Raw genomic sequence first — 21,623 nt, forward strand, 5'->3', positions numbered from 1 at the left:
TTTTCTGTAATATCTGTGATGCTGCTATACTGCACAAGGGCAGCTGCACAACAGGCAATGTTTGGTTTCCCAGTTCTTTGACCTAGTGGTCATTTAATTTCCATTCAAAACTTAAGTTATTTTAACACTCCTGACCCTTTCTGATGATAATATCTGTACCCTTAGTGTAAAGAACTGTACTTTCAAGATTTCTCTGGGGTAATAGAGCAAGGTGTGTGGTAGGTCAGAAAAGGCTTTGAGTGAGTGTGCTCTGCATGGTTGAATCCATTTTTGTGTTTAACTGCTTTGTATCTCTGGGGAAATATTTTTATTTGGATTWAAATAAAATTATAATTTTTAATAAACAGATTAAAAAACATTTTTGGAAAATTCTACCATATGCATCATTTTAATGGCTACTGTTGCTCAATTGTAACTTGATCAACTTCTCGGTGAAAGGAAACTCTTATAATGATCTCACTCTCTAGGAATCATTGGAGAAGGTCAATGAAATCAGAATTTGGCCGTGAAAAAATTAAACTGGAAGATGATTTCCTCAGATTCATTGACAGGCAATATGAGGGCACCATATCCCTCTGATACATTTATTCTGTGGTATCAAGTGTTGATAAATAAACAGCAAGGCAGAAAATAATTTGATAGTGATGTAGGTGAAGAAGAGAAGTTTTTCTAATTTTAAATTTTTGAAGCAAATTGTAAGATTTGGCTTATCCAGAATTGTTCTATGAGATGGAAATTGATTTTCTGAAGAACTTTGACCCTGCAAGTCTCTTATGTGTCCATGGCAATTTCAGTCCTCACATTCCAGGGTGACAGAAGGACTCGTACCTTTGCTTAACACTTTTTTTCTTGCTATTCTCATTAAAAATATCTGAATTCTTGCAATTTCATAACTTCTTTTCTCTTCAGCCTTCTCTTCCAATTTTCCATGGTCTTCTTTAAATTAACTGCTGGGCCTGGAAATTCTCGTACCTGTATTAGAATGTTTTTGAAAACAGAAGAATCTTTTAGGTCAAATGCAGTGGGAATAAGTGTTTTCTTCAGAATAAACCAAGCTTTCTGAAAAGGATTAGGATGCTAATGGAAGTGGCCCTCATGGAATGCTGAAAGTGGGAAGGGTTTAAGTGTTTTGAGCCAAATTGAAACAGCACCCAGCTGCATTTTTTTTGTTTTTTTTCTACTGTGGAATGATAGTTTTTCAGCTAAAGAAAACTGCATTACAAATTATCTGACAATTGCCTGGACTCACCCCCCTCTCAGATTTATCTGTCTAAGTGTACATATCTAGACTGACCCTAGGTAGTTGTCTTAGTTACTTATTTAGTCAAATGGAATRTGTTTACTATTTCAGAGGGCAGCTCTTCTGGTCTGTCTGAGGAAATCAGATAAATGGCTTAGACTGGATTCCTCCATTTAGATGTCTCAAGTTTGGCTAAATAAATTCAACTATTATTTTATACAATGATGAAAAGAGAGGGAGAGCAGGGTGYCCAAGCCTTTAGCTCCACAAGGTATGCAGAGTTCGGTGCAGAGTGAGGTACATAAGTTAGGATGAAAAACAAACCCTCAAACCATCGATTGCATCCCTGAAGAATGAGGTTTCTTCTATTTTTTTCTTTTTTTTTTCCTTTTTATAATAAACAAAAGCAACTCTTGCAGAGGCACAGTGAAAGGTACATTTATGCACAGTTAATGCTTCATAAATAAATAAACAAGTAYCACAAAGCTGAATTCTGCACACCCGAGTGGCTTAACTGTTTTCATAGCTTTCTTACATAGGAAGTTTTGAGGTTGGCTTTTATACCTTATGGAAAGGGATGCCAGTGACCAGTAGACTGATCATCTTGTACATAGGGGTGGTACAGGGCACAGGGGTACCCATAATCAGATTTTATAGCTACCCAGAAGARTATTAATATCCATAAAACTTTTCTGTTGAATCCTTTCTCATGAATCTGTTATGATGTCAGTTTTACAACTTCAGATGTAAACGCCATGTACCTATTTGTTCAGAATACTGGAGGCCCAAAATTAAGGTTCTTCAACTCCTTCCTCCCATCCTGAAGGCAGACACTCTTACTCCATATGAAAATTCATGCAATAAGTTAATAGTGAAAAGAAACCCCAAACAACACAGAAGTTAAAGAGCAAGAAGTGACCCACAGCTTAAATAGTATGAAAGCAGAAAACTCTTACAATGGCTGAACTTTTCTCCAAGTAACAAAGAGTTGTTTCTTCCTTAATATAATTTTGATTATGGCAACGTGAACATAAAATTCTGCCTTGAAATGCAAACTGTAACTGAACCCAAAGAAACACATCACTCCTTCCTATCTTATTCTGAACAGCATTTGAACACACAATTTGAACCCCAAATTTTTACTTGCTTACAAAAGATTTTTCCTTAAGGCTTGGGCTGACCTCTTAAGGCAGTATTTCAGTCATAGTTAAAATTGTTTAAATCAAAATATTTATTATTAAAATGATAAAAATAAAATATTTCTAATTAATATTTAAAAGTTCCTACAAACTAGAAATGGGATCTAATTATATCTTTTGATCTAATTCAAGTCAGAGTACGTGTAAATATTTTGTCTGTACTATGTAATTCTCCTATCTAGTTCTATTCATATCTTTGCATTAAAAACTAAAGTTCTTTTATCAATTAAACTGTCATCCTTGTGTTATGCAGTAGGTAATGTGTATTAGGAATTGTACCTAAGTACTGTAAATGAAATGCTTTCATTGATTTTGTAAGTTCATTCCATTAGTAAATCACATACTAAAAGATAATGCCAAGGTATAAACCAGATATCACTGCCTATAGCTGTCTACTTATTGTGTCCTTTTAACACAATATAAATTCAGAGCAGATTGTTACATTGAGAACCAATATTTTGTATTTTGCATAAACTCCATCTRCTTGGAACCAAGCAATTTTTAGTATAAATACCCATATCTAATGATGTGGACACGTATTGCAATTCAGCCTTTGTAAAATTAGTTTCTCTCTTGCTTACATATTTTTCTTACTTGTATTGTCTATAATTAATTTCCCAATTTATCTAAAGGTTCAGTTATTCTGTGATGCAATGGTTATTAAAATTACTCTTTACCATATCATTAGCATGGACTGCTGGTGCTCATTTTATATTTATGAAAGAACTCCTGATACACACAACTCCACCCCCCACATTCTATTGTATATCTCATTTGTTGATAGCTTAATAATGAAAGACTACTGTAAGGGACAAATTAACTACATGTGGGTCTGGCTTTATACATGTGCAGGGTGTGCAAGAAGCTTTTGGTTTGGGGAGATTTGGTCTGTTCTTTTGAGAGTCAYTGAAAAATTAAAGCTAAAAGAGAAATAGATGATGCATAGTTATTAATGTTCTTCAGAGTTGGTGTCCATGTGAGGGTGTATGAGAAAATACAGGATACTTGGGTTAGTACCACTGACTTGGGGAAATATATGGGTGACACTCTGGGTGGCTGTTTGGACTGACTAATAGAAGACCAAAGCTAGGATTTTTATGATGGCCTTCTCCAAAATGCTTCCAGCTCCAGGGCATGAAGCATGGCAGACAAGCAAGGATCCAGAGCTGTGGTACATGGATAAGACCACAGTGTGGCAATGACAGGTCTTTCAGTACTTTAGGAACTGAGAAACTTCTTTAGACACAAGGAACCCATAGAGGAAGGGCAGACTTTATTTTGATCAAGGTGGAGACAGACTGCTGCCTCTGAAAATTAAGAAGGTCACACAAGATTATTTAAACTAGGAACTGGACAAATGTTGACAAGCATGGAGAAGTACCTCATTCAGAATGATTTAACTTGGCAGTATAACCTGACTGATATGCGTCATACCTCTGAAAAGGCCAGAAGGGAAATAAACAGAAATAGAGAAGGCAAGTCAGTTTCCTTAAAATGTCAGCTGACTAGTCTRGGAAAGCTAAATCAAGGGCAAAACTAACAAAAGCTGCCTTCTACAACAATTCTAGAAGCCTTAAATATTTTTTTTTGCAATAAACAGTGACCCTGACATAATAGACATGGTGAAAGGATGATTAACATCATACAGTGTTGCCAGGTACAAATTCTGAAGGAAGACAGAATAAAACGCACAAGTGACGGCAATATATGTGATGAAAAATACATAGTTTCACAGCAAAAAAAATGTTGTGGGAAAAGAGAAACACTACGGAATTCTGTGTGGAAATCTGATACTATAATAATAATAATAAAATAAATGGCACAAGGATCGTTTTTTGGGGTTTTTGATCTGGAAGGTAATAGTGCTTAGGTAATACTGCAAATTTAAAACAGGTTGCAATGGGATGAGATTTTCACTATACATTTGCAGAAAGTGTCATTGCTGCCTTAGAACAAGAGGCACAGATAAGACTCGTATTCAGTAAATGTCCACTTCCTAGAACCATTAATCTTAGCACTTATGAAAAGCTGCCATTTGGGCTTTGGTCCTGAGTAATGCACAGGACCTAGTTCAAATAGTATTAGTTGAAGAGCACTCTGTAGCAGCAATCAGTATAAAATTAGGCTTAATACTGCAGTAGGAAAGAACAAGCCAAACAAATCCTCCACACAGAGATTCAATTTCAGGAAAAGGAATTACATACAAATGAGGCTATTAGCAAAAATACCACCAAAATGAATACTCCAAAAAAGCCTGCAAGCAGCCTGGAAGCTGTTTGAAAATACTGTATTGTAAGACCAGGCAAACTGCTCAGAAAAAAACCCTAAAACATAATAACCCAGTAAAAGCCGGGTATAGCTAAACAACAAAAAAAAAACCCTAGAAGCGACTGTATAGAAATGATTGACTTTAAAAAACAGAATAGTTGTCCAAATTAGGAGAGCAGCAAAATCATGGCATATAATATKGAGTCTTGTGCTGGGGAGAGAACCCAGGAATCTGTGCCTAAGTTCTCCCAAAACAGGAAACTCTTCTACACAATAAAGGGAGCAGCCTTAGAGAATTCATGCCAGATGCTGGCACGGTCTGGGACAAAATTGTCTCAAAACACATCCAGATCAAACTTGTCCCAGAGCACACAAGAAAATTCTGCAGACAGATTCTCTGTGCATGGAGAAAAGCAACAAAGKGCTTCTGAGAACGTGACAGCATGCATGTCATCTCCAACTGGTCTTGGTTRTTCTCACTGGCCTTTGGGACCCCATTCTAGAGGTGGTGATAACAAACACACATAATGGTATCTGCAGAGAAGAAGCCTGCACAAAAGGTCAGTCTCTCATTCATCAGCTCCAAATCCGTGAAAGCAGGTATATCCTCTGCCAGGAAGCAGCAATGTGTTCCTTGGCATGTCTCTTCTTATCTGAAGTGTAAAAGTAAGTGCCTGCCAAGATCTTTGTCTCAGAAGAAATGGATCACTGAGCATGTGAGTGTTCCACATCCCGATGTCTTTCAGGGTCCAGAATTTGTTCCACTTCTCCTGATGTTCACTGAAGGGGTATGGATTGTTGCAAAGTGAAGCCAGGCACCTCTCCAGTTCTCCAAATCCTTGCTCAGCTGTTTTTTCACTATGTCCTTCTGCTGAGGGAATCTCCTGGCTATCCATCCATAGCTGCAGCAARAGAGCTTGGCATTTTCCTCCCCCATACTTCTGTATCTCTAGGTGCAAGTCACTTGGGAGACATCCCCACATTCCCAAGAGCTGTCCACTTACCACTGTCTCTAAAACATGTGGGTTTTTTTCTTGATTTTGGGATGTCAGATCTCTATCATCTTTTTAGGTAGGCTGTCACCAAACAGTGGACATATTATTTGTCTGTTTTGAAGAACTTGGTGCAGTGAGACAGATTCCCCAGTGATCCAGTCCTTTTGTTATCTGTGCCATTGGATGAAAAGAGCATTGATATGATACAGTTATCTTGAAATMCATATTAATTTCAGTCAGATAAAGCAAATTCAAATGAGAGTATTTATTTATATCACCCACAATTGGCAGCATCATGAAGTAGTTATGAAATAAAAGAATAAATATATTAAAAACTCAAATGCATTAATCTATTACAGTGTGGTTAAATTAAAATATCTCTCACTCTCTCTCTCTCCTTTCTCCCAATTTTTTCATTTTTTTCTCCCTTCAGGTAACTTGTACTCTTTTTTGCTAAGACGTCTCTATTAGTTCTTAACTTTCCTTAACCAAAGAGAAAACTTTGTCCACTTTGCCTAGCAAAATGATGTTCGGTAAGATGCATGAGAAACGTGAAAGTCTGCTGAGAAGAAAAAAAAAAAAAATCATTACTTTTTCCCCTTGAATTATTATTTAGTTGTGTGAGTGCACACTGCTGGCTCACGTCCAGCTTGTACTCCACCAACATCCCCAAGTCTTTCCCAGCAGGTCTGGTTTCARTTTCTTCATCCCCCAGGCTGTGTTGATATTGGGGATTGCCTCCACCCAGATCCAGGACCTTGGAGGTGGCCCTGGCCTTGTTGAACCTCATGAACTTCCCATGGACTCACTTATTGAGCATGTCCATGTCCCTCTGGATGGGCAGCCTGTCCCTCAGGAATGTCAACCATGCGACTCAGCAAGGTCCAGAAATTGCTATATTCCCATAAATTAGGTTGATTTCCGAAAGTCAGTGCCAGCAGACACATAACTGTCATAATAAAGCAATATGTCCAAAAACTGATTTTGAAATTATTGGATTCTAAAAGAATAAGAATTAATTGGATACTGATGCCTTTCCAAGACATAGAGAACAAAACTGATGAAACAGTATTCAAAAGAATTAAATTTTCCTGGGWACCCATTTTGACTCTCACTAGCATCTGATGTCTTGACAAGCTGAACACTGCCAGGGGCAGAGATTTTGGGATAAGCCACACAATTCTCATGAATCATCCTGAAAAGTAATTGCTAGGAGAAAGACTGATAAAATGGGATTCCAGAACAATGAAATGAAATTAAATTAAAATTGGATAAATGTACTGTGAGATAACCAACTTATCCTTGAGACTATTAGAATTTAGGGGTCTCTCTTTTTATTAAAAATATTATAACAGGACAGGAGGTGGTGATGCTGTTCCCTACAAAATTAATCTTGAAGAATACTATGTGGAGACAAGCAAAAAGAATGAGCTCTCCAGCAACATCTTCCTGACTTTGTTTATAGGCTTGAGCTTATGAAATTCCATAACTGAGGATAAAATTCTGTAAGTTCGGTTTAAATTGGATCACAATTAAATTGGCAGTCCATCAGAAGCAACAGAGAAGYAAGTGAAGGTAAATATAATAGTTTYATGCAAATAATGGCTGGAAATCCACATATCTCATGGAATGGAGCTAGAGATGTGTCTGAAGAATAGGTGGCAATGCRAATATAAAGGTAACAAGGAAGGAAATACAGAGGTATACAGGTGACTAAACCAGAGGTTAGAGATACAGGCAAATCCAAGCATTGCTAATTGCAACAGCAGATCAATAAAAATGCTGGAAAGTATCTAAGAAGAAAAATCTCTTTAGATAACACTCCAGTTTGGCTGAATGGGCACCTTCATTTGTTAAACTGATTAAATGGAAGTGTTTTAAAACTGCTACCAAAATGCCTGAACAGTCTTCTGGGAGGGGAAAAAAAAGAGTTTATAAATGAAGATGAAGAAAGAACAGGAAACACATTCAAAAGCTGTCATTTACTTTGTTGCCTGGAAACACTGTGAATCATCAGAAAACTTGGAKATAGGCTTACGGGGGTAGTACACTGTAAAGCACTTGTTCTTTATTCACGTTCATAACTTATATAAGTGTGTGCCTTTAAATTCTTTTTCTAGTATAGTTATTTAAAGATTTAGCTGCAGCTGGAAATAAGACGCAACTGTCTTAATGAAGTTCCTTTTCAGCATGGATTTAGAATATGAATAGCTACAGAATTTACACAGCTTTGCAGGGTTCTACTGGTAATTTCTATGTTATTCAGGATTATAAGTGTTATGCATTTGGTTTGTAGTGAATGTAAACTATTCTCAAATGACTTACAGTTATTCCTCTAAAAACTTGGTGGCTACTCTCCAATAATGAGTGCATTCAAGACCTTAGGCAATAAAAGACCTTAATGTAAACAAATGATGAATATGTTAACCAGTTACATTGCTAGAGCAAAGGTACTTTCACATAATTTTTAAYCACATTGTAAAACTTCCTTACATTGGGAATGGTAATGGGACTCCCACCATAATATCAGTCGTGTTGGCCTTCCTCCTGATTGTTATCCATAAACACTGAACCCTACTGTCACTATGATCAAGCTCTAGACAACTGAAATCTTGATGAACATACAGGGCCATTCTACTGCCTCTCCTTCTTCTGCTATGCCCACTGAAGAGTTTACAGCCAGTGATTTAGTTATTAGTTTATAGTTTGTTTATAGTCAGTGATTTCTAATTTGTGTGATAAAGATAATGATCTCATAAACTTTATCTACATCTTCAAGTGCACTATATCACACTGATAGGTAAGCAGAACAAATGGTGTTTGTCCACAAAGATCTGTTGGCATTTYTAAAAACATCTCTGGAAATCACAAGAACTCATCAATGCTAAGTCTACATACTTTTGTGAGAAAAGTGTAACAGGTTTTTCCTATTGTTTTGAGGCTGCTTCAGATAGACAATCAATAAAGGTTTATTTGTGAGTAGAAGGTCAGCTGGAGTAGGATATTTCAGGTCAGCCATCTGCTCAGTGTGACAAAGGAAAATTGTTTGAGCAGCACTCATATATCTTTTTCCCAGGTTTGTATTTACAGCCAGGTCAACCCRTATGAAGAAGTGCAGAGTCAGATTTATGCCTTGAGAGCAATAATATTGTATTTTATCCACCCCGAATAAAGGGAAAACAAAAGAGGATGATATAAAATGAATGCCCAGTTGTAATGGCACACTGCTACAGGTGTCAAACTCATACACTTTGTAAGAAACTCTACAGAATTCAGTTGATCAACCTGCATTTACTGACAAATGAATTTGTCATTAATGTCAGGACCATGGGCTCACATTTTTTTATGGAGATGCTTTCACATGGGAGATCTTCCTGGCTAAGAGAAAATAATAAATGTATTAGTCTTTAAATATTTGTCAAAATATCCGTTTTCATTCACTCAACCACAACTAAATTAATTTATATGCTAATTTTAACTGTCAATTCAAGAAAGCATACCCTGGAATGAAAAGCATATGTGCTACAGAGTCAGCACCATTTTATGCYTTCTGAATGATGTCATTCTTAGAACTGAAAATTGGAAACTAGAATATAGTCTTGATTACTGCTATGCTCCAAAAGGAGCAGGAAGGTGTTACAGCTGGAACCAAGGGACAGAGCCCTGAAACTGTGCTTGATACTCCTATTCACCTATCATGTGATAGCATTGATAAATTATTTAATATCTGCTGCTTTTATTTGACATTATGTCTTCATGGAGTGATATCCTGTAGCAGTGTAGTCTGCCCTGGCTTAGATGTTTCATTTCCTTTGCACATGTCTTGCTGCCATGGAAGATAATGAAAAAATAAAACTTCCAGAGTTCTGCCTCCTGCCAGTTTTGATATAATTTAGGAAAAAAAACCTAGCAGAATTCAATCTTAAAGACTTGCATTATGTTGTTTCAGCATGATGTAGACTGAAACAATTTATTTGTTGAACAGTTCATTTTAACGTAATGCTAATTATGCTTCACCACAAATCCCCTTAAATCTTSCACTGGCCTTGGAATGTAGTCAGTATTTTAATATTGTTATGAACTTTGAAAATTTTGATCAGGACAGCTAGAAGTTGTTGTTCAGGTGTTGTTTTGAGAAACAACACCTGAACACCAAGTTTAGATCAACAGGAGATGTTCATATTGAGGAAAGAAGGTAATAAGGAGGAGAATGTTGAGATAGACAAAAAAATTAATGAAATTTGGTAGATTTGGCTTCTGTTTTCCCTTTTAAAACCCTCTTAATTTTAAGATTTTGCACTAGATGATCCCTCAAAGTTTTTGAGTTGTTATACTCRGGAGTTTTATTCATAAGAATACAGTTGAAGCAAAATAAATGACAACAATATGTTCTTCTGTCATTAACAGTGAGTGTAATGTGTTTTGGAAATACATAGTAACTTTGTACATACTAAAGTCCAATAATTTCAGCTATTTTACAATGGAATTGAAAATTAAAAAAAAAAAAAATGAAAGCACATCTTCTAGTTATGAGTAATTACATAAATATGAGCCCAGAAACATTTGATTTGCATTTTACAGAAAATCGAAAATTCAGTTTGACTTTTATTTGTGATAAGTGTCATTTTCTGCCAGTTACAATTTCTGGTGGTTTCAGTCTCTTGGCTTTTCCTCCTCCTTCTTTGCCAGCTCTTGGAATGAATGARTAGGTTTTGGTAAGAGCCTTGTGGATTAGAGAAGGCTGAAAATAGTGCATTTCAATTTGGAGAAAAGTATCGATGTGAGAAACAGAACTGTAGAAACTCAGATACTTTGCACACACTTTTTTGTTCTTATCAGTAGTGACTGCTTCCCTGCCCCCTCCTTCTTTTTAAGTTACTATTTTTTGGCATCTTCTGTTGGAAATAAAATCCTTTCCTAAACTTGTAGTCTCTTTGCTGTTTTTTTCTGTTAGATACATACGTCATAGATTACTGCAATGACAAGCAGTTTGCAGAAATATATATATTTTTGCTTTAAATATCCAGAAAATATGAAGTCTRACAACTTGGGGTCTGCAGTATACCAGGTAAAGGACATCAATTATTTAAATAGCTATGAGGGGAGCTAGTAAGTAGTCTGGTTCATAAAATCATAGAGCATAAGGCTATGCCCTCTCTTTTCAATTGCCAGGCCAACCTGACAGATTTCACAGAATGTGACAGAATAATTATTAATCCATACTAATCCACTTTTTTAATGTAMTTCTTATTAGGATGAAAAATTTGAAGATAAAATGTAAGGATGAAAAACGTCTACATATCCCACCTAGTGGTATTAAGTATTCTTAAACTGTATAGATTCCTCTCATTTACAGAGACAAATTCCTGAATTTTTTGTTCCAATTTTTTTAATATATGCAAATCTTGGACCGAAGCTTAAGGTTTTTAATGGCTTGTTTGATTACCTCTTAAGTAAGTATAAGAGACAATATATAGGGTTGGTTGGCCATTTTCTCCCTCGGGCTTATCTGCGTTTCTGGGGATAGTCATTACCTGTATCATCACTCAGTGTGGAACTCAAGAATATAAACTCATGATAACAATAACAATGACAATAACAACAACAACAATAACAACAATAATAATAATAATAATAATAATAATAACAACAATAATAATAATAATAATAATAATAATAATAATAATAATAATAATAATAATAATAATAATAATAATAATAACCAATCCTTAAATAATATATTTTCCACATGTACAAATCATGGAAAATCTCTCAATATAAGGAAAAGATGCTCATGCCTCTAGAATCCACAATCTTTCACAGCTTTCCTAACTCACATCTCTACTTTCACTATCCTTTCACAGTAACCACACACACACAGAAGGAAACTGTGCCATGCTGCTGTTCACTCAGCRTGTGTGCTACAATCTCTGTTGGTTTAGCTTCTTAACTCTCAGTGTCTGTGTACTCTTCTTATTTTGTAAACTGGCTGTCACAGTGGACTTCCTTCTGCATTGGCTCTTAGGCTTTATTGTAGTTTTGAATACCATTAATAACTGACTAATAAGATGTCTACCATTACAACCCAATAACATGTATGTGAAAAATCTTGAGTGCAGACAGTCACAAGCCATGTGACATCACCATTTTATCATTGTCAAAAGTGAAAAGCTTCCTTTTGTGTGTAAGCATCACTGMTAAAGTTCTTAGCATATCACTATATCTCCATGAAACACTGATATTAATGTAAAAAACTTGAAATGGCAATGATTTCATCTTCACCACAGGAACAGAACCAAWAATTTTTCTTAAAACACTAGAATAACAATGCAAATTATGTGTCTGTGGCAACTGGAAGCCCATTTTCTGAACAGTTTAGAGTTAATATATTTTCAATTTAGGTGTCCAATTCTTTTGGGTTTTGTAGGTTTTCTCCTGAAATCAGAAGCTAAATCTTAGCTCCTATGAATACACATGAAGATACTTTGCTTCTGTGTATGAAAGAGTTGTCTATTTTGTGAATGGACAGTTAGTCCTTGGAGAGAACAAAAATAATTATTTTGGTACATTTGGTAGTAAAAGCTTCTTCTTTAACTCCATTTTTACTTCTCTGCACAGATAATTTTTGAATTATATTTTTTTCCTTAGGAYATTAATTGCATTTTTCTCCTTATTGGGATATCTGAAAAAATACAAGCATTCCTTTGGTTTTGCCCTGAAATCAATATGATCTTGAAAAATTATTCATTTCATTGTCATTTTTGTAACTGTGATTCAGCATTCTTAAAGAAAAAATACACAACCAGAGAAACATTGGCCAGCTGTATAATATATTCTGAGCAGAACTTTCCAGTACCAAAAAATTGTAAGAAAATTCAATAGCTTTAATTACTAGAGAAAATGCAACAKTTTCTCTCTGCAGAATTCAGCCTGGGCCAGCATCATTTTCAGATCTGCACAGTTGAACAGTCACATCTGTGTTTAACAGGCAAAGGCAAACCAACAAAGAACTGTGCAAAYGCCAAATGCTATTTCTGTGTCCATTCAGTCCATCCTAACCCTAAGAAGTGCAGTAAAAGCAGCCTTTTGGTGAGGCTGAAGTTTTGCAGGCTACGGGTGATGCCAGGGAGAATGTTGCTGTGGGATCAATGTTGGGGCAGTGCTGTGCTCCCCTTGGACAGCAAAAACATAATCTAGAACCAACTCAGCATATTGGAAGGAGAGGAATGATATAAACACAAAACCAGATTCTTCTTACAAGGACAAACAAATAACTGCATAAATGCCTTTTGAAGGTGCAGTGTCCCAGGATATMTAGGCTTTGTGGTTTTCTCAAGGCTAACTCTAAATGGAGCAGTAAAATCAGGCTTTTTGGGGGCGCTGAGGTGCCCAGCCCATGGGTGATGCCAAGGAGAAAGTGGCTCAGTGATCAATGTTAGGGCAGTTCCATGATTCCCATGGCAAGCCTTTTGTAGCTGCCATGTCCCTGTAGCTCTAGGATTAGTGTTTTTTTCAAGCCTTTACCTAAATTGAACAGTAAAATAAGCAGCTACAAAAAGGAACTGAACCTCAGCAAAAGCCTGAATTACAGTTAAGTGCAGTGTTTTCAAAACCATGAAGCAATAGGTCTCTGTTCCAAAGATGTGTCCACAGTCATGGATCTCTTCCACAGAATATAAGACACTTGAACACAGATTATTTGAACATAAAAATATCTTAAAACCAAAACCCCTGAAAAAAAAGACAGGAGATGATTTACGGGGTAAAACAAAGGACAACCTGGAACAATATATTAAAATGCTGTAATTTGGCTATTTCCAGCTCAGTCTATATAACTTTACTGTTGTGCAGAATAGCAATATTTTGCCAGACATTAAAGACTGTCATGTAGTAACCTGCAGCAGATCTGACTACCAACCAGAAGAAAAGAAAACTTCAGTCCCTATATTTAAGTTTCATTGCATGCAGGCTGGGAGAAAGAATACATCAAAGACTCACAAAATGTAGAGCTAAGAAACCATATGGTCTTTCATCAGGAAGTTATCAGACTATTCTGACTTGTATTACATTTGGAATAATTCCTCACTCCAGCACAGAAAGATGGATAATCTAGAACCAGCTCAGTATATGAGAAGGAGARGAATGATATAAACACAAAGCCAGTTGCTTCTCATCAAGGACAAACAAAAAAAAATTAAGAAAAAGAAAGGCTTCAGTTGATGATAAGTTTCTAATTCTTCAGTTTCTAATTCTAAATTTCCTATTCAGATAAATTAGAGTGGGACTGGTGGTTCATTTGCTGCTGATTAGATACAGCCATATCAGCAGGAGATATAGCTACTGCATAATACAGGGGATTTGGACAGTGACCTACAATGCTACTTCATCACCTGTTTGAATCATCTCAGCCAATATTAGCCACCTAAAAATTAGCTGCCTAATGTATGCTGGGGATGTGGATTCCTTCAGTAGAGATAAATGAACCTCTTCGGTGCTACTATTCTCATCCTTAGATAGGTATTCACAGTGCCTAAGATGAATTGTCCTTTGGAGATGCCTCACTCTCTGTGAATTTATCTACATGATTATGATAGATCAGGTACCTACATGTTAGGTGGGTAAAGCTGAGTATGATAAAATTCATCCTTATGCATTTGATAGCAATGGCATTTCTTCTGTTGATAGCGCAAATCCATGGGGGCATATCTTACTGTCTTACTAAAAGATACCTTGGGAACTAGGGAAGAGAAATTAGTGAGGAATAATTTTGCCTGAGGAAAAGACTCATTTGCACCAGAGAAGAAGYTAAGCATCCACTGATACAAAAATCTCTCCATACCTACTGCGAGTCACCACAGTTATAAAAAAAATGGAAGCAATACTGGGAGCTTTAATAACATCAAAAGATCTTTTATGCAAAAGCCATCATATAAAAGCATAATGTAGAATACTGACAATATCTAGGGAAGTTCATCTTATTATTACTGTTCTTTCATCTCCAGTCTTGAAAAAATAGGCACTCAAAACTCTCAGAATAGTATCTTCTTCCTGTGCGACATGAACTGTCATTTTTCATTTGATTAACAATTCTAACTTATCTTCTGCAATAATGATCTATAGATAGTAAATTAAATACAGTATGAAAAGTATCCACTTTGAACAAATATGAAATACCAGTTTGCCAAGTTGMATGTGGTGTTACAAATTGATTTTTTTTCCCCTCCAACTATTCAGAATTGTTTCTTCATAAGTGGTGATGTTTACTCTGTACACTTACATGCACACTGAACTTTGGGGATTCTTATCCTTTTCACTTAAAACATAAAGCAGTAGATTAGTTTTTAAGGAAGATGTTTAAGTGAATATTGAGATTAGAGAGTAAGAATGTTGTGGTAATGTAGGAATAGGATACATTGCATGAAGCCACTACAATAAGAAAGCTGTGGAAATTTAATTTTTTTTCTGCAGAGTTAGAACATACATTTGATAAAATACATGAAGCTTCTTTTAAGCACTTAAGAAAAATCGATATATGAAGTGATATCTAACAAAAGGTAGGACATAAAGTAATTTTAAAATGAGTGACTGGAGTGATATGTAACAAAAGGTAGGATACACAAAGTAATTTTAAAATAAGTGGCTGTTGCAAGCATTTCAAAGATATACAATGATCAAATCGTATATCAGCATGACATGAGCAAAAAATCTTTTGCRACATCTTTTTAGTGCTGTTGTTTAAAGAAATCTTGAAAATTCTCTTGTGATTGAAAGTTCATTTTAAAGGTTCTTTTCTTCTCCATTACCTACTCTGTGGTGTTTTGACAGATCTTGTATGCTTAGCTGTAGTACTGACTAAAAMAAACCTGCAATTTTGTTAAGTAATAAGATAAGCAAATACTATTAGATTAAAGGAAAAATAAATTTAAGCAGTGCTAAGGGTGAAGGGAGATTCAATTTATATCAAATAACATGTTTTATAAGGCACATCTCTAAACAAAAATGCACTACTATTATGGAATTTAGTTACCTTTTTTTTTACGTATTTTCAGAGAATTACACATTATCTGTATTAGGATCTTTCATGTTTTGTTTTCTCTTATAATACTATTGCATTTTTTCCTTTTTCTAGAAAAAAAAAAAGAGTGCATTTTTAGAAATGAAAAGAATGATTTGGACAATAAAGTGATTTTTAAATTCTCTTACAATTTAATTTTGAATTCTGTGATAGTCCTGAAGTTACTCTTAATAACCTGATACATTTCTGTTCAGGAAACAACTGTTTCAGGGAATTAATTTGAAAGTTGGCCTTGGAATAAGAGGCACTATGATTAGCGTATTCACTTCATCAGTATCCCTTTGAAGAACATAGGTGAATAATAGAAAATAGATTATAGAGTAACAATGTTGCAATTGAGTCATATAATCATATATGTTATAAAAGACCTTTAAGATCATTAAGTGCAGCCATTAACACAGCACTGTCAAGTCCACCCCTAAGCCATGTCCCCAGGTGTCACATCTGCACATCTTTTGAACACCTCCTGCAATGGTGACTCAACCGCTTCCCTGGGTAGGTTGTTCCAATTCTTGTTCCTAATGACTGGGCAAAGGAATATTCACTATAAGACATTTGTTCCTCACCTGGCATGACCCTGAAGCATTTTCAGACTAAGACTCATTAGTCATTAATCTYGTCTGCAGGTTACTAAGTATCACAGCTGCCAGAACTCATGATGATCAAAACATTTTTAAATGAGGAGAGGAGAGAGTAGGAGAGGGTTTTTGAACGGTTGTGTTTGGCAATGGCTTAAAGGTCTTAAAAAAAATATGGATTTAACTCTTGTAACAAACTGTTTTGGTAAACTTGGAAAATGTGTTTCCGGTCTGTCCTAAAAGCATCATGAGAAATAATAGTAGYTATGCCTAGAAAACTTGGCAGCTGCTGGGGCTGTCCTTAGAGGCATGAACACCTTATATCAAAGGGAACAGTTTTTTCTTCAGTCATGGCCTGGGCATTGATGAAATAGGTAATTTTTAAGTTTTGAGCCCTGGTTCAAGAGAACACCCTAATTTACGACAGTGCTTGAATTGTCTGACAATTCATTCTCAGCTGGACTGAAGGAAATTAAATGATAGACTGTTAGACACAAAGATACTCATTTGAACAGCTGTTTAAATTACAATTACTTGATATTTAATTCTTCATTATGCCATCCAAACCTCAATGCTTCKGAAGGATTTGTGCTGTTAATAGAGTTTTACAGTGTAAACTCCAAATGTATCTTAGAGATTTTAACAAACATTTACAAGTYTTATGTTTGTGACTTGATGCAGAACATGCAGCATTCAGCACTCTAATGAACCTCAATGCTTGGCTGAAAAGCTGGGAATAATTCAAAATTTAGATGTCTAAAACAAATGTCCTCTGAGGGGACTTTTCCACTAAAGCTTTTTGACAGAGTAACAGAAGTGTAGCTCTTTATTTGTTATTTTGTATACACCCACACAGTTCTCAAATTGAAGATTAATTCTCTTACACAAATGCACCGCTTTTTACGAGGTAATGTACTAGATGTAATTACCATCACAGGAGCTTTGTTCAGAGTATTGCAATTTTTTTTAATGCCATCCTGTTCATCATTTAASCACAGAGATAAAATACATGTTTATATAATCATCAATATTTAGTTAAGAAAAAGATTCTTCTATCTCTATTCTAGCTTGAAAATAAGGAAGCTCTAAGAAGATGCTTTGCTTTCCTTCTTGGAATCCTGCAGTCCACAAATGTCTGCTTTCTTATTTTGCAGGATACAAGAGTCACAGCTCTTCCTTTTCCCATGAAAGTAATTTTTTGTCAGTAATAAAATATGATTATGGCATCCAGATATACATCTCATGGCATTCTGACTTTAAGTCCCCAGATACTTGGTTTCTCAAAGGTTTGTATCTTTAGGACAAAGGAAGGTTGAGGAGAGAAGATTAACAGCCATATTCAATTTCAGCAATTTACTTTCATGGACTTATTCCTGTAACAGAATCAGAAATCAGGTCCCATAGACACAGAATCTGGCAGGCATTATGTGGACATTCCTTGTTCTTGACCATTTAATTAATTCAAAGGAGTTGATAATTCTAATTAATTTCTTCTCTGGTTTTCTGAATATTCTGTTTTACCCTTGGAGAGAAGAGATTATCACTTTTTGCATCAATCCTGGAAATCCTATTTGTTACTTTTAGCTATGGATTTATTGCTAGATAGAGACACAAATTTGGAAGCCTTTCACATTTTAAAATTTCACCTCTGTTCTTCATTTCAGCCTGTCACCCAGTGAATTTATCAGTGTCATTTATGTCTTGTAGTTGTGAATTTTTATCAAAGCCTCAGGCATTGCCATAAAGAGTCCAATTAAAATATGTTCAACAGATTTTGAAAAGTTGACTTTGCTGCAGTAAAAAGCATGAATTACACTGGCTCACCTGAAGCAKTTAATAATTTATGTTTTAAAAGGGGTTGTTGATGTACTCTATTTAGTTTGATGCTAATGAATTTGATAAAAAATCATTTTGAGGATGGGGCTTAAGTTTTCAAAGTTACCTCTAATTCTAGGTATATAAATTACATGGAATTGGTTAGATGGGTTAGCCAAGAACTCACATCTCTGAGCTGCAGCTAYTCTTCTCCTGTGATAATCAGGACAAACCATACAAAGACATCCCGTTAATCTGAGACTAACGACAGAACAAAACTACAGCAAAATGAAAACATTAATATATCATTCAAAATATGGGGTGCAACTGAGACTCGGAAATATTGCTTAGAAAGTACTGGTTTTTAGGAGTTTTACTGCAGCTTTGGTGTTGAGRTGAATAATGCATAGTGAGATAAAAAGATGGGATACTTGAGAGTCTTTTTTTAAGCCCTCCTTCCAATGAAAGKTTGGACCAGGTGATCTTTTGAGGTCCCTTCCAACCTGGACTGTCCTACGACTCTATGAGTAGCAGACTTTTAGAGGCAACTGCAGACTTCAGGAAAGTCCAGTCACTCTCATGATGGACTCTACACCATCTGCTGGATAATAATAAAAAGTTGGGGTCTAAAATAATGATATTATGAATATTATGTGTACGATCACTTAGGGGGATCAAATACTATGGACAATTTATGTTATTAAAATTCCCTAATGTTCTTCTTTGCATTAATACAGAGTAGTTTGAACAGAAATAAGCATATTTTCAAAAGTTTCATTGAGATAGTTGGATAAAACCATACTTTTTGAGGAAAATGATTCAATGGCCTGGATCCTGAAGATACWTTATTCCAGTCATAGTGAAATCTGTGGAACAGGAAAGACTGCATAAAGAATAAAAAACTCCTTGAAATGAAGGTTTAGGTCTACTTAGGGCTCTTCAGCATAATATGTATACCCTGCTCAGAAATAAAGGGAAGGAAAACCAAGATATTCTTTATTAGTGGCAATAATACTAGTATTATTATTATAAGTACTGCTACTGATATAATGAGTACTATAATTATATAATTATTATATACATTATATTGTTATCACTATTATTAATATCATCATCATCATCATTATACTTAACATAATATCTTTAAGAGACTCAGAGCTGTACAATATACTGGTTTGCWGTCTAAATGATGAGTTACAAATCTACTGGTAATACTTTTAGAGTGGCCACTAGGGCACATTGTGGATTTTCTTTTGAAGCCACATCCTAAAGAGCATGCCTACCCACAAATCCTCCTTAGGAACAGATCCTCAGTCAGGCTGTGTGGGCTGGGAGCTCAACTTGAACCATCAAAAACTTGGCAGAGGGTCCTCAGGGAGCTTCAAGGACTGCTGGAAAGTTCTTTCTACAAAACACCATGCCTAGGCTTTGTTTTGGTAGGAACTCTTGCTCATACTGGAACAGTGCTTGGGAGTCAACTAATGCTCATGTGTCAGAAACGGGACCTAAAAACAAGAGCTGGAGTGATAAGCAAATGATAGTAGGCATGAAAAAATGCTGGAAACAGTGGAGATGATGCAGAATGTGCCTTTTCTCACTTCTCACTGATAAAAGTTACTGCTACAAAACATGAAGTTTTTTAACCTTTTTTTTTTAAATTTTTTTAACTATTTTCATTATTTTTTAAACTATTGCAGTACTCTATTCTGCAGCAATACAAAGAAGGTTGAAAGAAGACCACATCTCAGTTATTAGCCCCTCCAGAGTTCTTAGGCTCTAATATTCTGCCAAAKTAASAGTGTCCTGGTTTTGGCTGGGAYRGAGTTAATTTTCTTTTTAGTAGCTGCTAGGGGCTGTGTTCTGGATTTCATATGAGAATAATGCTGATAAGACAACGAAGTTTTAGTTGTTGCTAAGTACTGCTTGACTCAAGGACTTTTCAGAGTCTCTTATTCTGCCAGTGAAAAGGTGCACAAGAAGCTGGGAGGGAACATGGCCAGGACACCTGATCTTTATTSGATAGAGGGATTTYCCACACCATAGAATGTCATGCTCAGTAAATAAATTGAGGGGAGCTTGCTGGGGATTCATTGGTGTTGGGGATGGGCTGGGCATGGGGCAGCAGGTGGTGAGTGATTTTATTGTGCATCACTTGTCCCTTTTGGCTTTTTTTCTTCTCTCTCCTTTTCATTGTTGTTATTATTATGACTGTTATTATTATTGTTATTATCATTAGTATTATTAGGTGTATTATTTTCTCCAAGGAGAAAAGATAAACAGAAAAATATAGATAGATGAAAAATAAACAGATGAGAAACACACACATAAAATTAGGTATATAATGTCTTATCAGTGCTCACGGTTGCTTTTTGCTCATTAGGACTATTCCCATGTACTGACTCATCATTATTTCAGATTTTCATYCTGTGGTATTTTCAGCTGCACATTACCTTACTTCATCATCTCATCCTGATTGGCTCTCCTTCCTGATATATATATCTTGCATACTGCAGCATATTCATATTACAATTCTTCAGAGAGTGCTTTAATTCTGCTATTTCCTCCATCCTTTCTACGCACAAAAACTCTGCTTGTCTTTCCTGGATAATCTGACTTTGTGCTAAAATTAAGACCAATGAGTCAAACTCTTTCCTGTTTGCTTGCTTTTAGAAGTCAAATTTTCTAATCAATCTGTTTGCTTCTGACTGTTTCTGGGACACCTATTACCTTTGYATTACCACTCTTTTATCCGAGCGTCTATACACAACAGTAGATCAAACACATTCTTGTAAAAATAATTTCAAAATCTTCATATGATATAATTTCAAAATAGATATGCGACAAGCATTCATAAATTATTCTGGAAAAACCCACTTTTTTTCCAAAATTCGAGCTTTTGTTAACTTGTTTGGAAGGCCACGGTAAATATGAGCTATTTGCATTGTTAGCAGACAGTAACATGAAATGTTACACAGGTGATCACAATGAAATTGAATTTTCCAACAGCTAGCACATGAAATGTAACTGAGAATGTTATAAAAATATAAGGAAAAATCCAGGTAAGAGATATTTTTATGGTGTCAGTATAACAGTGGTTGGCAAGCATTCATCTTCTAAAGGTTTTGATATAAGAACAATCACCATAACATTAACAGAAATAGATAATACCCCAAGTATTTGCTTTTTGCACCTATAGGGGTTGTCTACGAAAGACCCTATGGTATATCATAGTCTGTGAAAGGCCATGTGGTATTTCACCCTTTTGTTCAATGCCTTCATTCTGGAAAGCACTGGTGCTTCATGTGCAGCCCAGATACTTTAGCTAGACACAATACCCCACCCCAGTTTAACACATTTTGCACAGGGACTCATTACCCTGACAGTTTAAAATTGCTGGTAAAGTTACTGAGTGATGCAGAGATTGGCCATAACCCACACTATGCTCAGATGCTG

This window comes from Malurus melanocephalus, unplaced genomic scaffold (genome assembly GCF_030028575.1).
Source record: "Malurus melanocephalus ecotype Western Australia unplaced genomic scaffold, MMel_1.1 scaffold_46, whole genome shotgun sequence".
Lineage (NCBI taxonomy): Eukaryota > Metazoa > Chordata > Aves > Passeriformes > Maluridae > Malurus > Malurus melanocephalus.